Below are 12,980 nucleotides of genomic sequence, written 5' to 3'. Positions count from 1 at the left end.
CCTTGCTTTCCACAAGTGGCTAGAATCTCAGTCTCTCCAGGAATTCTGCCTGTCTTAGCTTTCCAACCCCTTAATCATGAGAGTACGATGCAAGCACCATGAAATGTAGGTTTGTGCTCCCAGAGAAGATCTCCATAGTTAAGTATTCAGCAGTCCCAGGTCTCTACTCTGTCCCCACTCCATTCCTCTTCCTCCTGACAGTCAGTTCAGGTGGGGGAAGGGCTTGGGTCCCACCAGACCACAGTTTTAGTATGTTACCCTGTTCCATGAAGTCTGCTCTTTTCTCTAGGTGTATGTAGTCTGGCACAGTCCTCTTTCCTGCTGCTCTTTCACGATTAGTTGTATTATTTATATTTCATATTATATTTTTTAGGAGGAAGCCTCTGTCTCCCCTCTCATGCCACCATATTTATCCTCTTTCCCTTCAGATATTAGCTTCTTGATAGTGATATTTCTGGGACCATGACTTCCCATGATTAAAACAAAAAATATATATCTCTGGATACACCTTTGGATTATATCCTCAAATCCAGGTCTTATGAAAGATCTCAGTGAATTCAATTCCGTATTGACTTTTCCTGAAAGATCATGTCTAGCAATGAAGCTCTAGGGATTTGATGGAAATGTTCTTTCTCCTGTAGTAATGCAGTGTGCCACACAGATCATAAAGGACAACAAATCTTCCCCTTCCTCCATCGTATCTCATGGCTGAGACAGGGCAAAGCACTGCATTGTTTCATATCTCTGGTGCATTTCAGAAGTAGTCTTAATGTCTTCCAGAAAATCATGTGTTTTCATCAATATATGGCCATTAAATGTATGTCTTTTTTGTCTTTTGGTCTCATTTATTCAGGCAACTCCATTAACTATAGATTTTGAACTCCATTAACTGTAACATTTTAATAAAATCCTTTCTATCTTCTTCATACAACATATTGTGGACATTTGTGTTAACGAGGTCCTCTGGCCTATTTTGCAGGTATTGTGGCATTTTCTGACACAAATAAAATGTTTCCATCATTATTCACCCACAAACAGGAAACCATACAATGCCTAAAATAAAGTGGTCTTTAGGAGTCTTTCATCAGTTTCCTGAACATCATCATCATTGGTAATAGCTTTTCCTTGTTTTTTTATTTGACGTCTCTGTGTTACTGTTTCCTTTAAAATTGCACATAATCTTATTTTATATTTTAAGGTAGGTAATAATGACCCATTTTCTTACTTTTTTGGAATTTGAGCCCTGTCTTTTTTCTCTTAGTCAGTCGAACAGTGTGTCAGTTTTGTTGATCTTTTCAAAGCAGTTTTTATTTAATTTATTTAATTTATTTAATTTATTTTATTTTTAAAATTCAATCTATTTTATTTTATTTTGTTATCATTAATCTACAATTACATGAATAACATTATGTTTACTAGGCTCTCCCCTACCACAAGCCATGCCCACAAACCCCATTATAGTCACTGTCCATGAGCATAGTAAGATGTTGTAGAATCACTATTTGTCTTCTCTGTGTTGCAAAGCCCGCCCCTTCCCCCCCACCCACATTATACATGCTAATCATAATACACCCTTTCTTCTTCCACACCCTTATCCCTCCCTACCCTCCCATTCTTCCCAGTCTCTTTCCCTTTGGTAACTGTTAGTCCATTCTTGGGTTCTGTGATTTTGCTGCTGTTTTGTTCCTTCAGTTTTTCTTTTGTTCTTATACTCCACATATGAGTGAAATCATTTGGTATTTGTCTTTCTCCGCTTGGCTTATTTCACTGAGCATAATACCCTCTAGCTCCATCCATGTTGTTGCAAATGGTAGGACTTGTTCTCTTCTTATGGCTGAATAATATTCCATTGTGTATATGTACCACATCTTCTTTAGCCATTCATCTACTGATGGACACTTAGGTTGCTTCCATTTCGTGGCTATTGTAAATAGTGCTGTGATAAACATAGGGGTGCATCTGTCTTTTTCAAACTGGAGTGCTGCATCCTTAGGGTAAATTCCTAGAAGTGGAATTTCTGGGTCAAATGGTAAGTCTATTTTGAGCATTTTAAAGAACCTCCATACTGCTTTCCACAATGGTTGAACTAATTTACATTAACACCAGCAGTGTAGGAGGGTTCCCCTTTCTCCACAACCTCACCAAAATTTGTTGTTGTTTGTCCTTTGGATGGTAGACATCCTTACTGCTGTGAGATGAGGTTTTAATTTGCATTTCTCTGATAACTAGTGATGTGGAGCATCTTTGCATGTGTCTGTTGGCCATCAGAATTTCTTCTTTGGAGAACTGTCTGTTCAGATCCTCTGCCCATTTTTTAATTGGATTATTTGCTTTTCACTTGTTGAAGTGCGTGAGCTCTTTATATATTTTGGATATCAAACCTTTATCGGATCTGTCATTTACGAATATATTCTCCCATACTGTAGGGTACCTTTTTGTTCTATTGATGGTGTCCTTTGCTGTACAGAAGCTTTTCAGTTTGATATAGTCCCACTTGTTCATTTTTGCTTTTGTTTTCCTTGCCCGGGGACATATATTCATGAAGAAGTCACTCATGTTTATGTCCAAGAGATTATTGCCTGTTTTTTTCTAAGAGTTTCATGGTTTCACGACTTCCGTTAAGGTCTTTGATCCATTTTGAATTTGCTTTTGTGTATTGGGTTAGACAGTGTTCCAGTTTCATTCTCTTACATGTAGCTGTCCAGTTTTGCCAGCACCATCTGTTGAAGAGACTGTCATTTCCCCATTGTATGTCCATGGCTCCTTTATCAAATATTAATTGACCATATATGTTTGGGTTAATGTCTGGAGTCTCTAGTCTGTTCCACTGGTCTGTGGCTCTGTTCTTGTACCAGTACCAAATTGTCTTGATTACTATGGCTTTGTAGTAGAGCTTGAAGTTGGGGAGTGAGATCCCCCTACTTTATTCTTCTTTTTCAGGATTGCTTTGGCCATTCGGGGTTTTTGGTGTTTCCATGTGAATTTTTGAACTATTTGTTCCAGTTCATTGAAGAATGCTGTTGGTAATTTGATAGGGATTGCATCAAATCTGTATATTGCTTTGGGAAGGATGGCCATTATAACAATATAAATACTTCCCACCCAAGAGCATGGGATGAGTTTCCATTTGTTAGAGTCCTCTTTAATTTCTCTTGAGCGTCTTGTAGTTTCCAGGGTATAGGTCTTTCACTTCTTTGGTTATGTTTATTCCTAGGTATTTTATTCTTTTTGATTCAATTGTGAATGGAATTTTTTTCCTGATTCCTCTTTCCATTGCCTCATTGTTAGTGTATAGGGAAGCCAGAGATTTCTGTGTGTTAATTTTGTATCCTGCAACTTTGCTGTATTTCGATATCAATTCTAGTAGATTTGGAGTGGAATCTTTAGGGTTTTTTTATGTACAATATCATGTCATCTGCAAATAGTGACAGTATAACTTCTTCTTTACCAGTCTGGATTCCTTGTATTTCTTTGTTTTGTCTAATTTCTGTGGCTAGGACCTCCAGTACTATGTTAAACAACAGTGGGAAAAGTGGGCATCCCTGTTTTGTTCCCAATCTCAGAGGAAAACCTTTCAGCTTCTCGCTGTTCAGTATGATGTTCGCTGTGGGTTTATCGTATATGGCCTTTATTATGTTGAGGTACTTGCCATCTATACCCATTTTGCTGAGTTTTTATCATGAATGGATGTTGAATTTTTTCGAATGCTTTTTCAGCATCTATGTAGATTATCATGTGGTTTTTGTCTTTCTTTTTGTTTATGTGGTGGATGATGTTGATGGATTTTCGAATGTTGTACCATACTTGCATCCCTGGGATGCATCCTACTTGGACGTGGTGTATGATCCTTTTGATATATTTTTGAATTTGGTTTGCTAATATTTTATTGAGTATTTTTGCATCTACGTTCATCAGGGATATTGGTGTGTAATTTTCTTTTTTGGTGGGGTCTTTGTCTGGTTTTGGTATTAGGGTGATGTTGGCTTCATAGAATGACTTGGGAGTATTCCCTCCTCTTCTGTTTTTTGGAAAACTTTAAGGAGAATGGGTATTATGTCTTCTCTGTGTGTCTGATAAAATTCCGGGGTAAATCCATCTGGCCCGGGTGTTTTTTCTTGGGTTCTTCCTTGGTCAGTTTTGGGAGGTTGTATTTTTCTAGGAAGTTTTCCATTTCTTCGAGGTTTTCCAGCTCCTTAACATATAGGTTTTCATAGTAGTCTCTAATAATTCTTTGTATTTCTGTTGGGTCCATCGTAATGTTTCCTTTCTCATTTCTGATTCTGTTGATGTGTGCTGATTCTCTTTTTCTCTTAATAAGTCTGGCTTGAGGCTTATCTATTTTGTTTATTTTCTCAAAGTACCAGCTCTTGGTTTCATTGATTTTTTCTGTTGTTTTATTCTTCTCAATTATGTTTATTTCTTCTCTGATCTTTATTATGTCCCTCCTTCTGCTGACATTAGGCCTCATTTGTTCTTCTTTTACAATTTTGATAATTGTGACATTAGACTATTCATTTGGGTTTGTCCTTCATTCTTTAAACCTGCCTGGATTGCTATATACTTTCCTCTTAAGCCTGCTTTCCCTGTGTCCCACAGATGTTGGGGCTTTTTGTTGTTGTTGTCATTTATTTCCATATATTGTCGGGTCTCCATTTTAATTTGGTCGTTGATCCATTGACTATTTAGAAGTGTGTTGTTAAGCCTCCATGTTTTTGTGTGCCTTTTTGTTTTCTTGGTACAATTTATTTCTACTTTTATACCTTTGTGGTCTGAAAAGTTGGTTGGTAGGATTTCAATCTTTTTGTATTTACTGAGGCTCTTTTTGAGGCCTAGTATGTGCTCTATTCTGGAGAATGTTCCATGTGCACTTGAGAAGAATATGTATCCTGTTGCTTTTGGGTGTAGAGTTCTATAGATGTCTATTAGGTCCATCTGTTGTAGTGTGTTGTTCAGTTCCTCTGTATCCTTACCTATTTTATGTCTGGTGGATCTGTCCTTTGGAGTGAATGGTGTGTTGAAGTCTCCTAAAATAAATGCACTGCATTCTATTTCCTGGTGCTCCTGTGTTGGGTGCATATATGTTTATATTTGTTATATCCTCTTGTTGGACTGAGGCCTTTATCATTATGTAATGTCCTTCTTTATCTCTTGTTACTTTCTTTGTTTTGAAGGCTATTTCGTCTGATACCAGTACTGCAACACCTGCTTTTTCTCCCTATTGTTTGCATGAAATATCTTTTTCCATCCCTTGAATTTTAGTCTGTGCATATCTTTGGGTTTGAGGTGAGTCTCTTGTAAGCTGCATATAGATTGGTGTTGTTTTTTTTATCCATTCAGTGACTCTGTGTCTTTTGATTGGTGCATTCATTCCATTTACATTTAGGGTGATTATCGATAGGTATGTACTTATTGCCATTTCAGGCTTCAGATTCGTGGTTACCAAAGGTTCCAGATTACTTTCCTTACTATCTAAGAGTCAAACTTAACTCATTTAGTATGCTGTTACAAACACAATCTAAAGATTCTTTTCTATTTCTCCTCCTTTTTCTTCCTCCTTCATTCTTTATATATTAGGTATCAAATTGTATACTTTTTGTCTATCCCTTGATTGACTTTGGTGATATTCAATTTAATTTTGCATTTGCCTCACAATCAGCTGCTCCACCCTCCCTACCATGGTTTTACTACCTCTGGTGACAGCTATCTAACCCTAGGAACAGTTCCATCTACAGCAGTCCCTCCAAAATAGACTGCAGAGATGGTTTGTGGGACGTAAACTCTCTCAGCTTTTGCTTATCTGGAAATTGTTTAATCCCTCCTTCAAATTTAAATGATAATCTTACCGGATAAAGTAATCTTGGTTCCAGGCTCTTCTGATTCATGGCATTTACTACATCATGCCACTCCCTTCTGGCCTGTAAGGTTTCTGCTGAGAAGTCTGATGTTAGTCTGATGGGCTTTCCTTTGTATGTGATCTTATTTCTACCTCTGGTTGCTTTTTAACAGTGTGTCCTTATCCTTGATCTTTCCCATTTTATTTACTATGTGTCTTGCTGTTGTCTTCCTTGGGTCCCTTGTGTTGGGGGATCTGTGGATCTCCATGGCCTGACAGACTATGTCCTTCCCCTGATTGGGGAAGTTTTCAGCAACTACCTCCTCAAATACACTTTCTATCCCTTTCTCTCTCTCTTCATCTTCTGGTATCCCTATAATGCCAATATTGTTCTGCTTGGATTGGTCACACAGTTCTCTCAATATTCTTTCATTTTTAGAGACCCTTTTTACTCTCTGTGCCTCAGCTTCTTTGTATTCCTCTTCTCTCATTTCTATTTCATTTATTTTCTCCTCCACCGTATCCAACCTGCTTTTAATACCCTCCATCGTGTTCTTTAACGATTGGATCTCTGACCTGAATTCATTCCTGAGTTCTTGGATGTCTTTCCGTACCTCCATTAGGATGTTGATTATTTTTATTTTGAACTCTCTTTCAGGAAGAGTCATGAGGTCCATATCATTTAAATCTTTATTGGGATTTGTATTAACAATTTTACTCTGGACAAGGTTCCTTTGGCTTTTCATGTTTGTATATGGCTCCCTCTAGTGTCCAGAAGCTCTATTCTTGAGCTGCTGAGCCCCTGAAGCAATGTCAGGGGTCTCAGGGGAGCGGTACTGGTGCCTGGGGGTAGGAAAGAGCTGTTCCTCGCCTCCTGGCTGCTGTGCCTGTCTCCACTGCCTGAGCCAGTGGGCCAGTCACACAGGTATAAGTTTTTGTCCCAGAGCAGCCAGATATTGGTCCCTGCTTTCCACAAGCAGCTGGAATCCCAGTCTCCCCAGGAACTCTGCCTGTATTAACTTTCCAACTCAGTAGTCATGCGAGTCTCATGAGAGCACCATGAAATGTAGGTTTGTTTCTCCCAGAGCAGATCTCTGGAGCAAGTATTCAGCAGTAGCAGTCCCAAGCCTTCCACTCCCTCCCTGCTCCGTTTGTCTTCCTCCCGCCGGTGATCTGGGGTGGGGGTGGGGCTCGGGTCCGGCGGAGCCACAGCTCTGGTACGTTACCCCGTTCGCTGAGGTCTGCTCATTTCTCCAGGTGTGTGCAGTCAGATGCTGTCCTCTTTCATGTTGCTCTCTCAGGATTAGTTGCGCCAATTAAATTTTCTAATTGTATCCAGTTTTAGGAGGAAGCCTCTGTCTCTCCTCTCACGCCACCATCTTTAATCCAGTCCCTTGATCTTATTTTATTTTTTTTCTATCCTCTTTCATTTATTTCCACTCTAATCTTTATTAATCCTTCCTGCTTTCTCTCTTTTTATCTTGTTCTAATCCATACTCTAATACCCACCATGTACTAAATCCTACTACTAACCAAGATAGGTATTATACACACCTGTCAAACATTTCCTAGTTTTCTGAGGTGGAAATTTAAGTTATTGATTTGAGATTGCTCTTCTTTGTTGATATAGGCTCCTTAGTCTGTTCTGACTGCTGTAACAAAATATCACAGACTAGGTGGCTTATAAACAACAAAAATTAATTTCTCATTGTTCTGGAGGCAGGGAGTGTGAGACCATGATGGCAGCCTTGTTAGTAAGGGCCCTCTTCCAGGCTGTAGACTTCTAATTGTATTCTCATATGGTAGGATGTCAAGCAAGCTCTCTGGGTCGTCTTTTTTAAAAGGACTAATCACATTCATGAAGGTGCTGCCCTCATGACCTAACAATCTTCCAAAGGCCCTACCTCCTAATAGTATTATCCTGGGCATAAGGATTTCAACATACGAATTTTTGGGAGGGCACAAACATTCAGAGTATAGCAGTAGGGATTTATAATCACAAATTTCCTTTTAAGTACTGCTTTCACTTATGTGTTTTGCTAAAGTTTTGGTATATTACATTTTTGTTTTCATTCACTTCAAGTATTTTTTCATTTCTCATGTGATTTCTTCTTTGATCCGCTGTTTATTTAGGGGTATGATGTTTAATTCTACACATTTGTGAATTTCACAAATTTCTTTCTGTTACTGATTTCTCATTATTTCCACTGTGATTAGAGAACATACAAAAGTTTTTCTTGGATAAATACTCCTCAGATTATTGCAAGCCTTCCAGAGTTCTGGAAAAGTAGATTTTAACAAATTTTGCTGGTGTGTTCCTTTTATGAGAGGGTAGATTTATGGAGTCTTCCTCCACCATTCTGGAAGTCTTATCTCCCAAGTCAGGTTATATTTTATGTTTTATAAAAATCACCACCTCACCCATACACACACACTAATCCTCATCATGCATCATGAAGGGAGGAAGAAGAGAGGTCACTCGCAGTCTTCATTCATCCATCCATTCAAAATTTCATACCATTTGTACATTAAGAGGGGGCAGCTCTGTTAAATGATGGGTATGTAAAGATGATAAAGGCATAGCCCCTGTCTTCAATGAGCTTTCACGGGATCATTTTGGGCTAAGACAAGTGCACAAATTGTTCATGCAAGGTACAGTAAGAGAAATGCTGTAAAAGGGGCCAAAATGGTGATTATTATAAGGAAGAGAAAATTGTGTGTTTTGCCTGGGGAGACTAGGGAGTAATATCCACTAAATATGTACTAAATATGTACTAAATCTTATTACTAACCAAGCTGGTTATTATACACACCTGTCAAACATTTACTCTGGAATAGGTCATATAGGGATGCCCATGGCTCTAATGCATATTCAAGCCTTAAACCTGACATGCAGAGACTGCCTGACATAATGTACAAAGATGAACAGAAAAATTACTTGTCTCTATTCGTCAGGCAGTAATAGTAAGTCTACTAGTAATTTCCATTTTCCTATTAGGTTATATCACTAACACACATGCCAGACAGCTGGAGATATGGTAGCAAGAATGTTTTTATCAGTGTACAGCTCCACCAACATGACAAAGTTAAATGCTTCTCCTGGACTCAATCTCTGAAATGGGGCTGAACAAATAAAACCTTATTGCAGTCATGTCCTTGCATCTCCCAAGCCACATCTGCTATATTCTGTGAGCCAAAATCTTTCCAATGGTTTTATAGCCATCATAGCCAATCAGCCACGGAAGAGCTAGCCAGATTCCTTACTGCAGTGTCATCAAATCTGAGAGCTGAAAGCGTTTCCACATTCTTTGTTTCTGAAATCCATTGCCAAAAAAAACAGGAAATGAGAAAACAACTTGATTTTAATTTACCTGTTAAATCTTACTGGACCAGTATTTTCTTTGTATTCTCCATTTGAACTTCTGATACTAAAGAAACTAAGAATTTACTATGTTGAACACCTTCAAAGGTGCTTAATCCCCACAACTACTACTGCATGGTACATAAAATGCTGCATTTTATATTAAAAGCCAGAGGTACAGAGGCATGAAACAATTTCTTCAAGATCATACAGCCCGTAAAGTAGCAGAACCAGGGTTTGAATGCATGTCTACCTAGCTCTGAAACCTAGGCTTTGTCCACCATGTTGTATGGCACTACTTCTCATTGACTGTAAGGGCTGTATGGCCCACAGAGATGTGTGTTACTAATATCACTAAACACTAGTCCAGTGTTTTACACCCTTGGATACACAGTAAAATAGCTAGGGAGATTTCTTAAAACACCCATTTATTTTCCCATCCTCATTAATTCTGATTTAATTGAACTAGGGTGGGGTCTAGGTATCTAATTTTTCCAAAGCTTCCCAAATGATTTTAGTGTCCAATCAGAGCTGAAATCCATGAACCTAGTCTAGCTCCCTTATTGTTCAGGGGGAAAGTTTTCAAGCCCAGAGGACAGAGAATCAACCAGGAGAAACAGTTTTTCAGATACACTTGAGACTAGAACCCAGGTGTTATGAGTCCTATGCCAAAGTTCTATTATAGAACAGTATTTCTAGTTACAGTCTACACACTAAGTTCTCCCAGGGCCTAGAACCTGGAAAAGTCAACCTATGAAAAAATATACATAATGATCAACATCAAACAGTCACTGAGCTATACCCTAGGAACCTTTGAAAAGATTTTAATAGCACTAAACAGTATAGCAGTCACCAAAATTGATCTCTTTCATTATGGAGCTACCCTCTTGCTGTAAAGGAATCAGCAATTACTGAGTACCCTACTCTGAGCTGGGCACTGTGAGAGGTACTTAGAATACATTAAGGACCAAAAGATACAAATAAAGCTGTCCCTTTTCCTAAATGTAGTCCAAGGAAATTTATTGCCATATACAGCAAAGATTACAGAGCTTCATTTATAGATGAGGCAAGCAAAGCTCAGAATTAAAGGCATTTTCTAGTAAGTTGCAGTGTTACAACTGGAAAAAACAAATGTTCTAGGGGCAGGGACACTCAGGTTTGAATCCACTACTACTACATTACATCACTAGTCATGAAATGTTGAACACAAGATGAACCTAACCTCATTACCATCAGTATCCTTATCTACAAAATGGGGAAAATAATATACCCACTTCAAAGGGGTTTTGTAACAAACCCATGAGAAAAAAACATTGAAAAGGGCCTGGCACACTCAAAACAAATGGTCATTTCTCCCTATTTTCCTCACTCCGCTCCAACTTTCCCTTTGGACTAGAGTCCAGGGCACTTGACTCCAAGTCCAGAGAACTCAGCAATGTACTATGCTGCCTCCTTTTCTGTCAAGCATACTAGTTAAGGCAGGAAAGCAACAGCCACTATGTATTGTGAAAAACTTGTGAAAGCACTGTAAAAACCAATCCTATCTTTAAAGACCTTTTGTAACTTCAAGGCAAGAAAAATGCAGTGTAGTGTTTTGTGAAATGTGAAATGTGAAATATGCTCAGCCAAGTGTCTGAGGGCTTCAGAAACTCAAAGAAGGAATAAAGCACCATGTGAACAGTAACATGGGAAACAATGAAATGATGAGATTCCAAATTCAGTCCAGAACCAGGAAATCCAAGGTTAGACATTTCATGTTGGCCCAAAGTGCCTACAAGAACTAGGAAAACAGCCTCAATGAGATATTCACCAGCAACAGGACTTAACCTACTTTCTTAAACATACAAATAGCAAGGCCTGACCCAAGGCAAAACAAGGCCAGGTATTAACTTGACACTTTAGAAAAGTGCCCTGTGTTCCCCAACATAAGATACTGATTTTGATTGTGGGGAAATGAGCCACTGGCAGAGAATAAAAATCCCCTATCCCATCTCATTCAAAGACACATCACAACATATGGGACAATAAACAGCTAACATTTACTGGGTGTCTATATGTCCCAACTACACTCTATATAACTTAACTTCACTTAATCTTTATAACAAGTGACTAAAGTATACACCATTATTCCCATTTTCTAGAAGGAAGTATTGAGGTCTAGAAACATTAAGCATTCTGCCTAAGAGCCATAGACAGTAAGTGATAGCCGCAAAATTTGGACTCAATTCTCTCTGACTACAAGTTCAACTATTACATGATACTTTCTCACACTGGATGGCAGTCCCCAATGACTAAACCTAGAAAACCATGAGTTATCCTGGACTTAATATACTACACTTCTTCAACTCCACCTATCATTGCCATCCAGTCATTCCATAAATGAAATCTGTTAATTTTACTACCTAAATAGCACTCCCACACATACCCCTTTATCTTCAAAATAACTGGAACTCTCTTACTCAAGTCCTTTTAATTCTTATCTGATTCTCTCCAATCCATAAGTTACACTGGACCCCAGAGGAATCCTATCTAAAATGCCTACTACTGTAACTCCTTTCCTTAAGAGCTTTCAATAACTCCCCCATGGTTTATAGCAGTGGCCAAATTCACTGATGCATCAATATCCCCTGAATAGTTAATTAGCAACAACAGAGTTCTGATCCCACATTTACTTAGCCTAGAGTCTTCTGAATCTGAAGCTACAGATGAGACCTGAGGACCTATACTTTTATTAAATGACTAAGTGATCTTGGGCAGGCACTGAAAACTACTTGGCCTAAAAGATACAAATTCAAAGCATTAGCTTGACATTCAAGGCCTATTTCTAGCTTCTTATCTTACAACTTCCATAACCTTCTCCATATGACCTTCCAGTAGTACCACCTTGTTTCAGTTCTCAAGTCTAAACCTGCTATTTCACACCCCTGTGTCTTTGCTTACACTGCCATTACCTACAACTGGAATAATCTCACCCTGCCCCCAACCATCTATCTCCCTTGCCACATCATCTCATGTGGCAGGTCTTAGCCCAAGAGACCAACACCTATTCTATGAAGTCCTTTTTGACTCTGCATACCCAAGAGAGAATATGATCATGCCTGCTAACTTGTACGATACTCTTTTAGAGCACCTAAATGTTTTATATCACAAATAATACATGTATGTGCCTGGTTCTCAAACATCATGTCTTCATCATGAACTTCTAGTGCCTAACCTAGATACTGCCTGAGCACTTCCCTTTCAACTCTCCTCCCTCTGTCTACCTCCTTTATTTAACTTTAAGCCAAAGAACAAAGTTTGGAGTTAGCCATGTTGCCTTTCAAACAGCATCTATTTGAAGGGTAATATGGACCCTGGGAAATGTTTGGGTCCTAATTAGGTAACTGTGAAATATATTAGATAAATGAAAACTCTCTTTAAAAAATACCACACAAAAGTAAACTCAAAATGGATCAAAGGCCTAATGTAAGACATGAAACCATAAAATTCCTAGAAGAAAGCATAGGTAAACACATCTTGCACATAAGTATGAGAAACTTTTTCTGGATACATCTCTCTGGGCAAGGAAAACAAACAAAAATAAACAAGTGGGGCCATATCAAACTAAAATGCTTCTGTACAATAAAGGAAACCAACAAAACAAAAAGACAACCTACAGTATGGGAGAATATGTTCATAAATGATATGTCTGATAAGGGGTTAATATCCAAAATATATAAAGAACTCATACAATTCAACACCAAAAAAACCAAAATAATCCAATTAATAAATGGGCAGAGGATCTGA

General features: G+C 38.4%; 1 protein-coding gene and 1 pseudogene across 1 annotated transcript in view; both read right to left on the bottom strand.

Moving 5' to 3' along the window:
• The window catches only part of AR (androgen receptor), a 278,626-nt gene that overhangs the window by 151,392 nt on the left and 114,254 nt on the right, over positions 1 to 12,980 (bottom strand). The window lies entirely within an intron of this gene.
• The window catches only part of LOC118927997 (nuclear receptor coactivator 3-like), a 41,646-nt pseudogene that overhangs the window by 15,072 nt on the left and 13,594 nt on the right, over positions 1 to 12,980 (bottom strand).

Source organism: Manis pentadactyla, chromosome X (assembly GCF_030020395.1).
Source record: "Manis pentadactyla isolate mManPen7 chromosome X, mManPen7.hap1, whole genome shotgun sequence".
NCBI lineage: Eukaryota > Metazoa > Chordata > Mammalia > Pholidota > Manidae > Manis > Manis pentadactyla.
The sequence above is the reverse complement of the archived record's forward strand: the minus strand, read 5'-3'. Positions and strand labels throughout refer to the sequence as shown.